This window comes from Apteryx mantelli, chromosome 16, assembly GCF_036417845.1.
Source record: "Apteryx mantelli isolate bAptMan1 chromosome 16, bAptMan1.hap1, whole genome shotgun sequence".
In the NCBI taxonomy this organism is placed as follows: domain Eukaryota; kingdom Metazoa; phylum Chordata; class Aves; order Apterygiformes; family Apterygidae; genus Apteryx; species Apteryx mantelli.
The window spans coordinates 19,682,694-19,698,557 of NC_089993.1; positions in this window are offsets into that span (position 1 = coordinate 19,682,694).

The window sequence follows — 15,864 nt, forward strand, 5'->3', positions numbered from 1 at the left end:
TTTTTTCTTAATCTTACGCAAACGTGTTCCACTTGGTCCTCCCCTCCTCCTATGCGATAGTTATTGCTCTAGGACATCTGGTTTCACAGTTCTACAAGCACAGGCATATTTCCACCATGTAGTTCCTCGCTTGTTGACAGGGCAGAATTTTTTAATATGGGGTTACTATCATCCAGACTTCCTCCACCTCCTCATTTACGTGACGGATACCTCTAAACAGTCCCTCAGCTCCTCCATCTTCAATCTGCTGGCCCAGTTTTATTAGCTCACATACATGACACCTAGATGTCTGATTTCCCGCTCCCCTCCCCTCCTAGGTGAAATCCAAGCCCCAAACCTGAACCGGACCTAATACTTTTTTTTTTTTCCTTCTTTTTGTCAAGGTCTGTTCCATAGAAGCAAGGCCAGCAATTCAGAGCCCCCTAACACTAAGCAATTTGCAAGTGGTTGTAACGGCAGGATGAGACCTCCTCCCCGTTCCTGGCCGGGGCTGTAGGAGAACCAAGAGCAGAGCAGCTCCGTAACCTGCCTCAGGGTTTGCACCGAGCCCTGTGGCGCAGGGACAGGGTTGGGGGGTTTCTCAGGACGGCCTGGATCCCCCTGCCCGCGCGGTTTGAGGAGGTGTCAGGGGTCAACACCGCTGGGTCCGTCAGCTTGTAGGCACGGGTAGCCGGAGGGGCTGCTGTGCATCTCTGTGCCGTCATCCTGCAAGCGAAGGCCACGGGTCCGGCGGCTTGGGCTTTCCCAGCATCCCGGCCCGGCCGGCTCGGGCGTTATGCTTTGCAAACGGCGGCGACAGCTGCGTGGATGCCAAGGGCCGGCGAGCAGGAGGTGGGCGCTGCTAGCGCAGCACGCAGAGCTGCTCCGTAGGCAGCATTTTTATGGCAATGCCAGTTGCCGAGGAAGCTGCCTGCCCGCAGGCATGATTCAGCCACCGGTGGAAAGGCTGCCGCGTGTCCTGGAAGGCGTTGGCGTGCCGGGGCGATGAAGGCGGTGCAAGGTTCGGAACAGGCAAGGGCGACGTGAGGATAACATCCCTCCTGCGTCGAGCCCAGGGCTGCAGCCCGCTGGCGGGGCACCTGCGCTCCGTGACGTTTTGCATCACGAACGGCCCTTCCAGGACGTGCCACCACCATTGACTTCACCTCCCCGGTCCAAAAAACGCCACCCCGCTTGCAGCGAGATCCGGCCCGGCCTGATGGTTTCCCCGGGGGACTGATGTGCAGGCGGGACGTCTCCCCTTCCGAGGCAGCACATTCCTCCCGACCTCGCTCCCTCGGCTGTGCCTCCTGCAGCGAACAAACCTGCTCTGCCCAGCACACCCCTGCCTCTGCCGCCCGCCGCCCCGGCTCCTCTCCGTCCCCAGCCTCCGCAGGCTCGTGCCAGCATCTTGGGCTCACTCCAGCATCCCATCCTCGCTCCAGCATCCCAGCATCACTCCAGCATCCCATCCTCATTCCAGCATCCCATCCTTGCTCCAGCATCCCGTCCTCGCTCCAGCATCCCATCCTCATTCCAGCATCCCATCCTTGCTCCAGCATCCCATCCTTGCTCCAGCATCCCGTCCTCGCTCCAGCATCCCATCCTCGCTCCAGAATTTCTCAGCGACACCAATCGGTCTGGCCAGGCCGGCAAGAGGAGCAGCGCTGCTCCACATTGCCCTCGACTCAGCTTTGCATCCTCCCATCCTGGAAGATTTTTCTAAATGTGAATTAACCCTTCCCGCGCTGGGCGTGAGCATGACGCCGCTATAGACACGGACGGCTGGGAGGCAACTTGCAGCGAGCTGAGTCTGGAGGAGATTTGAGTTACCAGCAATAAGGAGGCATTTTAGACTGCGAAGACTAAGTTAGTTTACACAGATCACTGAGCAGATCAGAAAAAGCAGGGTTTATATCACGTTGCACTGGAGGAAACCTGGTGGCAAAGCTGGGACTAGAACCCAGGAGTCCTAACGCGTGAAACCATCCCATTTCCCAGCCAAGAGCAGTATGTAAGCTCTGCTATACACCTATGAGTTAAATCCATACACAGCCTGCGATAGCTTCCGGTCTGATTCGCAGAGGTGCGCTTTCACGGGACCCGTTACACCTGCTTACCCCAGCTGGGAACTGGGCTTGCTCTTGGGCCTTTTATTTTTTTTAGGCTTTATTTTTCAAAAAAGGCAAAAATCAGAAAAATAAAGTTATTGGGTAAGGTAAAAACAAACTTTACCTTTCATTCTTGGTTTATTGGTTACTGGAAAATAACTTTTACAAACTATCTCTTGCAAAGGACTTGTTTTCAGCTAGTTTATATAGTAGCCTTTGTTCACATAAAAATTTAGAAAGCCACTTTCCTCTTCTCCTTTCCCCCCCCTCCAATACTTAAGGGAGGTATTACAGTGTGAAATATATCTACCGCTAGCAGGGCTGTGTTGTGAAGCTAAAATGAACACAGTAAATTCTGAGAAGGAATTTGTTTAACCTATAACCTTAAAGTAATAAGTGGAGTGCTAAATGTTTTGGCTCACACTGATATATTTTTATAACACTTGGCAAGGCAGCTCGAAGCCTGAAAGAAAAACTCGAGCGCTGGAGGAGCGGCTCCCTGCTTCCCGGCTCCGGGCGGCCGTGGCGTGGGCCAGCGCGGGTGACCCGGAGGCTCCGCGCGCCGAGGACGCGGCGGCACCGGGGCTGCGCTCCCCTCCCTTGCCTGCTCCAGCCCTTATTAGTTGCTTTTTCTCCCCGGCATTTGATGCAAACGCCTTTGGAGGGGTTTTGCAAGAGCCGGTTTTGCCGGGCGCTTTCGCCGCCCTCCGCCGGGAGCGACCTTGGGGCCGCCGCGCTGCCCCTCTTCCCCCTCTGCGCGCGGGGAACAGTAATGACCCTCCTCCTTCCAGCGTGCAAGCACGCTTCTCCAAAGATTTAAAGGGGATGCAATATGCAGGCCTGGTTTTCCTTCATTAGCACCCGTTTGACATGGATTTCAATAACCGCCCCCCCTGCTTGTGCCACCGTCAGGCGGGAACCGAGCTCGGAAGCGCTGAGCTATTTGGCTGCAAAACCCCTTCGGCTACGCGGCGATTGCATGTCCGAGGCGGAGGGCAACCGGCTACCCTCGGCGCCCGGCCGCTCGGTGGAAACCTGCCGTGAACCGTCCCGAAACCGCCGAGCGGCTCCAGCGCGCGGCGGAGACGCAGAGCGGGATTCGGCCGGTCGGCTGGCCGGAGCCCAGGGTGCAGTCTAGCCCGCGGCCCGCCCGCCTGTGTACTTTGGTTGCGAACCCACGCGCCGCGGGTTAAAGCAAATCCTTCTTTCTTTCCAGACAGCGTCACTCCTGTCACACCTCAGCCCCAGGTGATGTTTTTCCTGGGGGGGAGCCCAAGGGCGCAGCGCTTCACCGGGTGCCGGCCGCCCCGACGCGGGGGCTCTCGGGCAGGTCCTCGGGCAGGAGGGAAGCAGCACCGACTCCCACGTGGGAGCAACGGGCACGTAGCAATGAGGTCTGCCATCCCTCCAAAACTGTCCGCCGGGGACACGGAGGGACCCGTCTCTTGAACTTGGGGTACTTCTCCTCCCATCAGCAATCCCTCAGGAAAGCAGCCTCCTCCCCCGGGAAAAATGCCCCACCGAGGCACCGTCACCCCAGGGAGCAGCAGCAGCTGCAGGAATGTTTTATGCCCTTCGCCCTCCTCTTTTTTTTCTTTTTTTTTTTTAATTTGGCATTATTAGTCTCGGGGGGGACATAAATAACCTTGCTCACCCCTTCCCCCCCCTCCACCTCCCAGATCATTTACTGCGGATTAATATTTGCTCGCTCGTTTGCACAGTAGCCTGTAGATTTTCAGCCTCCTCGCTGGAATGATGTTGACTTGCAGAGAAATTACAGGGGCTTTGCCCTGGCACAAAGCAAACAGTGTCTGCTGTAATCAGACTCAACACCTCAGCAAATAATGAAAAGAGATATTATGCGGCTATAATTTCCACGCGGGATTAGGTGTTTGTCTTGTAAAGCATTCAGGTGCCGCCGGGTGTATAAATGAGTGTGTAATTATGGTCATCGGGTTAAACAGAGGGAGCAGGGATCCTGCCCGCGTTCTGGGCACGCACACACGGGCCGGACGGTAGCTGCTAATTTGCAGCTATGAATGGCTCTTACAGGTCTTGAATATTTGAGTGACTTGGCTGCTATTTATGGTCCCTGAAAGCAGAGGCCCATCCAAAGCCTGCGAGAGTCCCCGGGAGCCTTTCCGCTGCCTTCGGACTGAGCCCCCTTCAGAGCATGTTTTGCTCGTCTGGTTTTCGGTGCAAATCAAGCGTGCTAAAAGAGAGCCTCTTTCTCCCTCGCAGCGGCACGACGCGGGGGGTTCTGACACGAGGAGGAGACGGATCTCCTCCGCCTGCACGGGTTTCATACGAGATGGAGGAGAAACGCCTGGGCGAGGAGGAGCGCGGGGAGACACTGCTTTCCCGCGGACGCTTGGCGTTGGTGGCTGTCCCAGCCTGGCTCCTTGCTCTTCGGACACACCCTGGAGGGCTTTCGGGGATCGGATGGGAAGGCTCGGAGTGGGACGGGATGGGACGGGACAGGATGGGAGCACACATTAAATCTCCTCCTGAATCACTGCCTTGTTCCCTAAAAGCTGGAGAGGGACCAAGCCGTTTTCCCTTGGCCAGCTAACAGCCGACGGCTATCCCTGCAAAACAGCTCAGGGACAACGACCAAAAGGAGACAAGAGGTCTGAGGACTGAGACGTGACCACAGGGCAGAAATGTTCACCCGCAGCCAAAAAGCCGGGCAGCAACGAGCTCTTGCTAACGGACACCAGCAGGGCCTGGCATGGGAGAAGCAAAGATGGGAGTGGAAACGGGGAAAACTCAGGCTGGGCATAGGTACCGGTTTGGGCTGGGAAGACGTGTTAGTCGCTGCCGTGGACCTGATGAAAAAGCGATGGACTTGCCCTCTCCGGATGTGTTTGGGAGGGATGGGCTGCTTTTGGGGCAAAGAGCCGCAGCCGAGCTCTGGTCCTTGGGCCCAGCATGGAGATAGCTTGATGGCACAGCATGGCCAAGAGATGATCAAACGCTCTCCTGGCCTTTGGCCCTATGAAATCAGTGAATTTTCACCTGAGCAGGCTGCGACTACCCAAGCAGGTCCGGGCCGGCCATCCGGTGTGCAAGCATGGAGCCCCTGGCGCTGCTCGTGCCGCCTCTCCTGCAGCGCCCGGAGCGGCGGGAGGGCAGCCACCACCCCAGGAGGCTCCCGCGGGACCGGCAGCCCGCGGGGGACGGAGGCGGTTCTGCCCAGGAGAGGCTGCTGCGAGGCGAGGGCCGCTCAGCGCCGGGGAGCCGGGCAGCGCTCAGCCCAGGCACCGCGCGGGAAGGAGCGCCGGGAAGGCGGAGCGGTCGTGGGAGGAGGCCGGGAAGGCGGGCTGGCTGCCCGGCCGCGACGCCTTGGCCGTTCCCGCAGCCGCGCCGGGCTGCCTTCCCAGGGCTCTGGCACGGATGCAGGAGGCCGCGGGTCCGTTTTGCAGCTCCTGGACCGCCGCGCTCCCAGCGCCGCCTCGAGCCAGCCCAGCGTGGACGCATCCGGCAGGCGAAGGCAGGAGAGCGACAAACCCCTCCAGCCCCCCGTGCTCCCCTCCTTTCCCCCAGCCCGGCCCCGTCACGGGGGCGCCGGGTTGGCGTCCGCAACGCAACCGGTCCGCGGCCCCCCCCGCCGGCGCTCAGGCACCTCGGCGCAAGGGCCAAAACGCCTACGCCGCCCTCACGCCTTCCCCGAAACGGCGTCGCTGCTTATTATAGCAGACGTTATTGCAGCGGCGAAAGAGGCTGCGTCCAGGAGCAGGCAATATCCTGCCTGCGGCGCTCAGGGCCCGCTGCCACGTGCGCATTCCTCCGCGGCGCAATTAGGGCGGCAGGCGACGAGTGGCTCGGGCCGGGGCGGCGGCTTTGCGGGAGATTCGCCTCCGCCTGGGAACACGCTGGTTTATTGAACGCAAACGTGTTCCAGAGGAAATCGTTAAAGCGGGGTGGAGCGGCAGAGCTCTCCGTTAATGTCACCGAGGAGAAAAAGGGAGTCCGGAAAGGAAGGACTCGGGAAAGCCCTCACGGCCCCATGCGCTCGTGGCGAGCAGCGGGGACGCGAAGGTGATGCTCTCCCAGGGAACGTCCGCTGCAAGCTGATGGTTCCTGGGATCGGTGCAAATAAAACGCGGATGCTCTTGAAGCGCAGACTGCGCCCACGTCTTCCGGAGCCCGGGCTATGCCTTGCTCACAAAATCGTCCTTCCAGTCGGAAGTTTCGACTCTCCCTTTTCAACGTGGTAAGATTTCCCCAGGGCCCACAGATCCCTCCTCGTCGGACACTCGCGCTTTCCGAGCGGTTTTACAGGAAAGGACCTCGCGGCTGGAGTCACTGGTGTCGGATGAGGTTGGGCTTCCGACCAGCCCTTCTGGTTGCTGCATTTGTCTTATCTCCTTCTCCCACGCAAAGCCCCTGGTGCTCAGCAGGGTTCAGGTTTCCCTTAACGGAGACAGGAGCAGGATCTCATAAGAAACCGGGATTTGTGCCCTGCGACGGTACCCGTTCCCATGGGCCCATTCCCAGGGTGGGCTGTGCAGAGACCTGCAGATCTTTGGGCCCATTTTTACCCTAGACACACCATAGGAAACGAGCTCTGGGGTGGTCAGAAGGACGCTGGAGGCCTGTTTGACCTAGAGTCAGGACACCTGGTGCCTGAAATAGTCAACAACTTCGTATCTAATAATAACTCACTATTTAAGTCCACTTCAGCCAGGGAAACGCAGACCTTGAACCCAGACGAAGTAACCGTAAGGCCCATCTCCTCCGATTTCCGAAGAATTAAAGAGCTTAGGGGGCAATTTTAACTCCTGAGTAGGCTTGTGTTTGCTTAGGAAGTCTAGAAATAGTTTCTCCATTCCTTCCACTCGAGGGGGGCATGCGGGGGAAACGCGGTACCCTGAGCGTTGCCCTCGGGCTTCGCGTTAAAGCATACAGTTAATATTCAGCTTGTTGTTTTCCTGCTTCCTCTCCGGGGTGACCCAGGCCCTGGGGAGAAACTTCCACAGCTATTTCGGAGCCCGGGGATGTGACTCACTTCAAGCAACCTCTGCAAACAAGCAAATAAGCGTCTGTCATGTCTAACCTCATTAGCTGGAGGAAATCCGTCACGAGTTGAGCTCCTCGGTGTAGACCCCGCTGCGCAGCAGGTTCCTCCCGCCGGGCTCACACGTGGGGGCCACCAAACCACTTCTAGGCGTCCGCCTGAGGGTAGTCGAACCCTTAGCCCTAGCTGTGGGCAAGGTTGAGGACCTCAAGCCACAGGTCCCTTCCCCAGGATCTGTTCTTTGGAAGCCACAGCCTTGCATTCCCATTGCAGCAGCCTCCCCCACAAAAAATAACCCAAAACAACATAAAATACACGTCCTAGAGAAAGGACTGTGCCTCAGCTAGACAATTAATAGCTGCTTCCCAGCTTCTGCCAGTCAGATACTCCATAAGAGGTCTGGCAAGGAGCAATAACAGCGGATGGGCCGGGGGGGGAGGAGAGATGCCGTCAAAGCAGTGTCTAAACAGTGGCCTGTGCCTGCTCCTGCCGGTCAGGTTGACCCGGGCGGTGGTGTTTGTCGTGCGGACGGTGGTGCATTAGGCACAGGCGACGCCGTGAAATGCTGCCCGAGGTGAAGACCGGGGATCAGCTCCCTGCTGCCCCCGGCTTTCAAAATCCGCTTTCCCTCATCCCAAATTGTCGGGCGTTCTCTCGGCAAGGACAAATGCGCGCCGCGTTCCCCGCCGGCCTGCAGCTACGCGGGTCCGTCTCCTTCAGGAGGAGCTAGAGAGACGTGGGAGAGACGCAGCCCAGCTCCCGGCCTCGCCCGGCGCCGCGTCGCTTTTCCAAGCCGCGGGTGCTGCCCTGAGCCCCTCGTGCCAGCGCGGGTCCACGGGGCCCTGCGGGCTGCGACGCCCAGCACTCGTGCGAGGGCTGAAGGGCAGAAGAGACATTTCTGATGACACACTGCGACCCTGGACCCGGGCCAAGGAGCTTTATTTGCTACGGGCAGAAATGTTCTTCCCTATTATGTAAAGCAATATTATCAAGCTCGGTGGAAAGGCAGCCGCCTCGGGAAACGCTTGACTTAACCTTCAGAGAGCAAGTTTGGGGACTTATCCTGAGTCCCGCTCCCTTACCCCAGCATAGCTCCAGGGGGCAAGGAATTGCCGAATTCATGTGAGCTGGAGGAGATTCAGAGCTGTGAAAAGAACGGAAAGAATATGTTAATCAGTTAAAACTCAGGTAATTTCACGGTGGCAGTATGTAATTAACAGAGAAAAATCTGGCCAGCTAACTGCAGTAAATGCAGCTGCACTTGCACAGAGAGGAGCAGGAGTTTATAAAGTTGAAGAGGCAAAGCACTAAGGTCGGGATCCTCAAAACTCCAATCCCAAAACTCCTTTGTGGACCCAACAGCAGAGACATTTATGACTGTCAAGAGAGCTGTAAAACAACTCCCTCGCGCCTTGGTACAGCTCCAAGCAGCCTCCACATGGAGCAAACGGTGCAAATCGGTGCCCCTCTCTTTTGCATCTCGCCCGCAGGCTTCCTGCTGCCCGGTGCAAGCTGCAACCCTGCCGCCCTCGGCGCGGGGCCGGGCAGGCTGCTCCCTGCTCCGCAGCAGAGCCCCCGTGCTGTGACCTGCAGCCGGGCGCTTCCCAGCTGGGATGGGGACGGGGCACGGGCGCCGTCCGGTCCAAGCAAGGCTCCAGCTCCCGAGCCGGCAGCGTCAGCCGGTCTTTTCCTTCCTTGTCTCCTCCGTAGGAGCTGACATGCTTCAGCTTTGCTCATCTTTAAGTGAATGAAGGATGATGGATCCTGGATAAGGATCCTGAATAAGGATGTCGTGGTACCAGCCAGCCTAGCATGGATCAAAGCTAGGAGAGGAGCAAAAGCCAGGACAGAGCTGGGAGGGGGTGACTGACGTGAGGAAAGAAATCCCTGGGTCTGGATGGGAGTGAGAAAGAGGGCGGTGAGCTACTCAGCCAGCAGGAGAAGCCACTTCGTCTCACCCTTCCTTGTTGCTGTGTTTTGTCTCCCGCATCCCTCCTCAGAGAAAAGGAAAAGCGGATGCTCGCAGCGAAAAAAGCCCCTTGGCTTTCGGAGAGGTCAGGCAACCAGGCATCGCTCCGAGGGAGGTCCGCAGAAACGACTGCTCCCCTCTCCCGTGATCCCGGTTATGGGCCTGGGAAGCTTCCGAGAGGCGAGGTGCCTGCAGCGAGCTGCAGCGTCCTCAGCAACAAAGCCGGGATCGCGGGGCCGGGAGAAACACCGAGGGGGAAATCACAGCCCCCTCCTCCGAGGGAGCCCCGAACCCGCACGCTGCTGCTTGCAGCGGCCGGCAGGCAAGGCTGCACTCACAAAACTTTCGGTTGGGATGATCACGTGGCCTAATAATATTAATAAGAGTAATAAAACCCCGCTCCGAATATAACGGCAAAGCTGGAGTGTGGAAGAGAGGAAAAATTAATGCAAATGAGGCTTATCGACTGATCAGAATAACAAGTGAACTTGAGCTGGAACGGGGCAGCCTTCCTGGGTAATGAGGATTATTTACACATGATTTGCCTTGCAAATCAGCAGCACGTTCCCGGAGCCGGCAGCGCGCAGGGTGACGCTCGGCTCGGCTCGGCTCGGCTCAGCGCCCCGCGGCGACCGCAGCCTCGCGCGGAGCCGTGCCGCCGGCACAGAGCCCGCCGAGCGCCCCGGGCACCCTACGAGGCCTCCGGCTTCTTGCAATAAACCCCTGGCCCTGGACTGGGTGCTGTTTAGGGGGGTCAAGCCAGGTGCCTTGCAGACACGTCGTTTTGGGTTTTGCAGCCACATTGCGCATGGAAAATGAACGGGTTAATGCCGTCCTCAGTCTCTGCCGAAGAGGGAGTTGCAAGCCGCCGAAGCGAGTTTGCACTTTGGCAGTTAATGGTGTTTGTAGCTATTTTTCTCATCATTAGCGAGCAGAGCGTCTGTCCTGTATCATGGAACATCACTTGCCAACGGCCTCGAAATCCTCCTCGGCAAAGCCTGCGTCCCAGCAGGCCGGTTGTCCTGTTTCCGAGGCTCCGAGGGATAGCCCTTTATTGAATCCAGCTTCCAAGCATGTTCACAGAGCCGTCTCTTCCAGCGATTTGGGTCTTACCCATGCTTTCAGGGCCAGGACTATTCCCATATGCATGTTGCATGTGTTCCAAAATATTAGTATATTGGAAAGGTCCTAACTCAATTTCACTCTGCGTTTTCCAGACATTTATTAAAACAGTGAGCTGTGAAATTCTGCTGCGGATTCCCCCCGGCTCAATTTATGTCTGGGATGGAAGAACCTGAGGAATCCCAATCCAGCGTGTGCCAGCGCAGGGAACGCCCTCGCTGGGTGCTAACGGGAGTCTCCCGCAGGGACCCCAGTGCGCTTGGTGAGATAAATGCTCTTTCCTTCTGAATATTCAATATAGGACACAGGGAAATGTTACAAATAACTTGGACCTCATTGTCGCTACAAGAATGATGTTTGTGGGACTCTCCAGAGCATCACGTCCTTTTTCCTCAAGCCTCCCAGGTCTGAGCCTCTGGTTCATCTCCCTACCTGAAGCTGCAGTGCTGCTCACAGCCCCGTATTTCACTTTCCATGGAAGGGCGAGTTTGCTGTTGCCTACACTTGCCCCAGGGTCTGGAGACCCCTGCAGTCTTCTGCTGCCCCATGGGAGAAGCAGATACCTGGAAGACACAGAGCGGGTGTACCACAGACGTTGTCCGCAGGTTGCCAGAGATGAACTGCGCTCCAGGGCTGGCCCATCCTGCGGCTGTGTATTTTCTCCCCAGTGCAATCTCTTCCCTTCTTCTGGGAGCGAGTGATCAAGGTGTCACCTGGCCGTGTGATCCCATTATAGTCAACTTATCAGCAGGGCTCTGGAATGAGCACAAAAGACCTCTAAGATAAGGCTCCTAGTGGGCAAACACAGTTTCTGGGGTGCTTCAGCGGGCAGAAATCCAGCTCTCCCAAAGAACCCTCCTGCTGAAAGGCCTGAGGTGGGATGGGGCAAGACCTCCCCTCCTTCCCGTCCCAGCTCTCTCCCAGGGGATCTTCCGCAGGACAAGTGGTTGTGAGTCTTTGTGAACAAGGCTTCGGCTCTAGACCCACCTGGCCAGAGCTCTGTGGGTGCTTCCAGGGTAATGCTGTACTCCCTTCAGTGCAGAAGAGCCATCTCAACCATAGTGAGGGCATGGAGAAGTAGGGGAAAAGGGGAACAAAATTATTAATGCCATGTGAATATTTTGGGCAGTAACCCAAGTGTGCCAGACTCAGAGTGCTGAAACCCACCACACCCATGCCCAACAAGGCATATTCATCTTGGCGTACCGGGGGGGGGGGTTGCAGTGCAGCCGCTCACATGCTCATGATCACACTTTGTTTCGGAGCATCATGCTGTGGAATTGAGGAGTCACAGCGCAAACATTGTCCCATTGTCTTCCTGCCCCAGCGTTCCCACAGTCCGGAGCCGCTCTCCGAAGAGCGTATAGAGGAGGAAGTTCAGGGTCGTGTTTCCAACCTTGAGGCCATCTGCACGACACAAGCATGGAAAGTTCAGCCTTTGCTCACCCCAATAACCTACGGAAGGCTTTCCACCAGTGTTAAAAATTGAGAAGCTGCCTTATTACAGGAGTTTAAGTTCAGTGATGGTTTCACCATGAGTGGCCATAATAAAGAGATCTGTGCTTTATGGGCTCCAGGTGTTAAAGGACCAGGAGACCAGTGATTCTCAGGCGACGTTCAGCTCTCATTACACGTGTGTAAATCTAAAGCAACTTTCCTGGCATCGGTAAGGATGCTGCGTGTTTGGAGCCTTAGAAATGAAGACAGGATTTGGCCTAAGATTGCTCGCTACAAACCCGTCTCGTGTAAACATGGCCATTTTGCACGCTCTTTGAATACCAAATTAATACACGCTATACTGCTCGGTCGGTCTCCCAACTCCAGCAGGAACCCACCCGCTGGGTCCATCGGCACCCGCTATCGGCACGCGGTTTTCCACGCGCCTCCGGCGCGAGGGCTGTATGCTGCTGGCGGCGACTCGGCTCGCTGCAAAGCAGGGTTGCTCTGCCGTCACAGCGGTAACGAAGCCGGCTGGGGATGCCGGGCGGCCAAGTGTCGCCCGCGCGGGAATGCCTGACCAGGGAGACTGGGAACAGCAGCAGAAGTCAGGATGCGGCAGGGAAGCCGGGAAGCCCACAAGGAGCTTTGCTCCGGCGGTCGGTTGCGGAAGAAGATGCTCGAGTATTACAGCGCTGGGGGGGGATAAAACCCCAAGACTGGGCAAATGACCGTCAGGAAATGCTGCTAAGGGCTGGCATATTTGCGTGACGCCAGCCGTAACCAAGGCGCGGGTGCCGCATCGCCCCGGCGCTTCAGGTGCGGCGAGGGCCCGGCGCTGCGTGAATCTGCTTTTGTCTGGCTCCGAGGCGCGCTGATCCCGCTGCAGCTGGGAGGGGATTTCCCGTCCGCTCCAGCCCAGCTGCTTAAAAAACTCCTCCACTAAGTGAGCTAATATTTCATGAATAAATTGAAGTGGTCAAGTCCCATTTTGTGCAGAAAGCACGGTTCCCTGCCGATTAGCCTCCTTGGTACTTTCGGAGATATAAATAACTTCACAGGCTCATTCTCTGCGCCTTTCAAAATAAAAGCAACATTCAGTTATTTGATTTTTTTTTTAATTTTATGCAAATGATCTTCTGTTCTGTGTTATTATGTAAACGAGCCAACTGAAATGGTAATGAGGGAACCCAGAAGTATGCATATATTAACTGCCGCTATGGAGCTTTACACCTACAGAAATGGCCCTGAATTACATTTCCAACGGGAGGGACAGGTGCCCTGATGGTGCAGATTTTATCGCAGGACTTGGTTACTTCCAAAACCCCTGTATTTGAAGGCTTGTCCCAGTGCAGAAAAGTCAAACGTTCAACCCAGAGAGCAAGTCAGTACTTCAGTCTGAACTGGATCATTTTTAGCGCGAGAAAACATGCTGCATCCAGTTACCCTCAGCCGGTGCTGCAGCAGTTTGGGGGGGGAGGTTTCGCCCCAGGTCCCAGGCAAGAGTCACCCCCTCGCTTGGGTCTTGTGGCCTTATCCCAAACATCTCTCATGGGATGGTACACATATAGGAAGACACATACTAAGAGTAACTTTCCAGGGGCTTATTATGGTAGAGGCACAGCCCGTTTCCAAAGGTGATGCAGGCTCCAGGGAAGTTGATGGCAAAACTCATCAGCGTTAGAGGAATGAAAATTTTCCTGCCTCTTAAAGCACGTGCCAGCGCCTGCTCCGCACTCGGCCGCTGCCCCGTGGTGTCCGGTGCTTCCTCACCCGCAGCACGTTGCACAGGACGCGCTCCGAGCTAGCAAAGCTGCCGCGGGAATAACGACACAAGCAATAGTTTTATTTTCTGTGCCCTTCAAGAACATTCGGGGGTTTGAACCAAGGTGAAAGCATCAGCTTCTCGTGTTTAGAAAATCCCCCGCCAGCACTGAAGCTGAGCTCACAAGGGAACAGATGCCTCAAATCCTTCCTAATTCCTATATTTAGCAGTGATGTTTGAAGCGATTAGAGGCACAGTGAGCACCATTCCCAGGAAGGTAGAGCAGATGTTGCACACAGAGGTGTATTAAGCTCTCGGCTGTAGCCGGGCTGCGGAAATCTTGGCTGAAGTCCATCTCAGTGTGTCTGAATATTGCGGCTCTTTGGCTCCAAAGGCAGCAGATTGGACCTGCGACATAACAACGCGGATCTGTTTTTCACAGTTCGTGAACTCGCTGCTATGGCAGAAGCCAGAGAGAAATCCGGGGCCTCCTGAAGGCCCCGGGAGCCTTGGCCTTGATTGCAAGGGAGCCGGGAGCTCCAAATCCGCAGCTTCTGTTTAATGGTTAAACGAGAACCAGCAAATAATGGGTAATTTGTCATAGCAAAAAACCAAACCAAGAGCATAGGTCTGATCCAAAAGCCCGTGAAAGGCTTCCACTGAGTTGACTGGATCTTGGAACAGGCCCATAGTGGCAGTAAAAGCAAATCCCGGCAAGGAGGCAAAAGGGGGAATCCAAAAGATGCTTCCTGAGCCATTTCGGGCTCCAGATCTGTATCACGGGGGTAAGGCAGGGAGGAAGAGGAGGGAGAGGGGAAGGCTCCTCCCGCTGCGCCGGCCCCACGCGCTGGCAATTCCCACGGCAGCTGGGTCGCCCGGACGCACACCAGCCGAGGAGACATCGCCCGCTTTGGGGAGAAATTTGTCCCTTGGAGGCACAGCCCAAAAGGCCGGATTTGCTGCTCAGAAACCAGGAAACCTTGACTTTTAAACTGATTGCAAAGTCCACTTCTTACACCGGGATGAGACAAGCGTCGCCGTCATTAGCACCAAGAGTATATTGGGCTCCAACGTGGAGTCAGAGACAGGGATAAAATTCTACCAAAATAGGATATTTTAGGTTTGGAGCTGAAATACATTAGACGCTTTTAGCAGACTCTTTACACCACCGAGTAAGGTCTTTTGGTGAAGTCGGTCAAGCACAGGCGATGCGGAAAGGGGTGAGGAAGGTGGGGGGGGGACCGAGCACCCTCACCATCGCCCGGCGTGTCCCGCAGCGCGGCGGGGCAGTGCCCCACGAAGCCATCCCCCGGCGAGCCAAAACGGGATGAAACGGCAGACTTTCTCCACTCAGCAGCGACAGGTCTCCCAGCCGCAGGCAGGGGCGAGACGCGGGCTCGCGGGAAGGTTAGACACGTCCACGGAAAACGTGCAACTCGTAGGCACGGCGTTCGGAAAGCGCAAGCGTCTTGCAGCGAGCGCTGGTTGCGGGAGGCCGGCAGAGGCCGGGAAGGGCCCTTCTACGCCTGCCCTCTTTGCGCCTCCCGTCCGGGGCGTTTGCTGCCGTTTCTGCGTGGCCAACCTGTCCACCTTCGCTCTCATCAGGTTCCGGCGTTCCCGGCTTCTCCCGAGCAGATCTGAATTTCTAAGCAGTTTGGGACTCTTTCGTTCTTTTTTATAGTCTTTTTTTCTCTGGGGGGTTCAGAGGACCTTCTCTGCACGTTCCCGAAATAGCGCGCAAACAAAACGGATGTTTTGTTAAGTTATTTTCATTTAAAAAAAACAAACTTGCTTCCATCTGGGAATTATGTTAAGTGTTTTAGATACGTTTTTAACTTCTCTGTATCCGAGAAGCAGCCGTGGATTTCTGCCAGCTGTTCCAGGGCTTGAACACGCGGATCTTGAGGGATGGTCGAAATCTGGCTCCGAAACCCTCCCCTGCCTTCGCTGGGACGAGACGCCGCTCCGCGCTCCTCTTTCGCGGGCCTGATTTCTCCCAAACGTTGGGCGGATCTGGGTCCTCGCCTGCAGTTCGGCAGCTTGGGTCCAGCTTTTCCCGCCTCTCACCTGGTGCCCGGGGAAGCTCCCGCGGATAACCAGCCCCGCGCGCGGTGGCGGTGGCCCGGCCACCCGCGTGTCCCCGCCGCCCGGCGTCGCGCCGTTCATAGCGGCTTTTCCATTTGCCTCCTTATTAGCGGCAGCAGGAATGGAGCAGCGCAAACGGCAGTGGTGGGTTGTTTTTTTTTTTCGCTCCTTTCACAGCATTAAGAAGCTGAAGTCTCGGGAGGAACATTACAATTTCCAGTGGAACTAGCTACCTTCCCACCTCCTTTTTTTTTTTTATTATTTGATTTTATTTTTGTTTGACATGCATGCCTTTACTTTCCCGATCGAAGAGTGCTACTTAAGTACCTCTTAAAATATTACTACCGAAGGGCTGTATTCTACTGAGAACGGCATT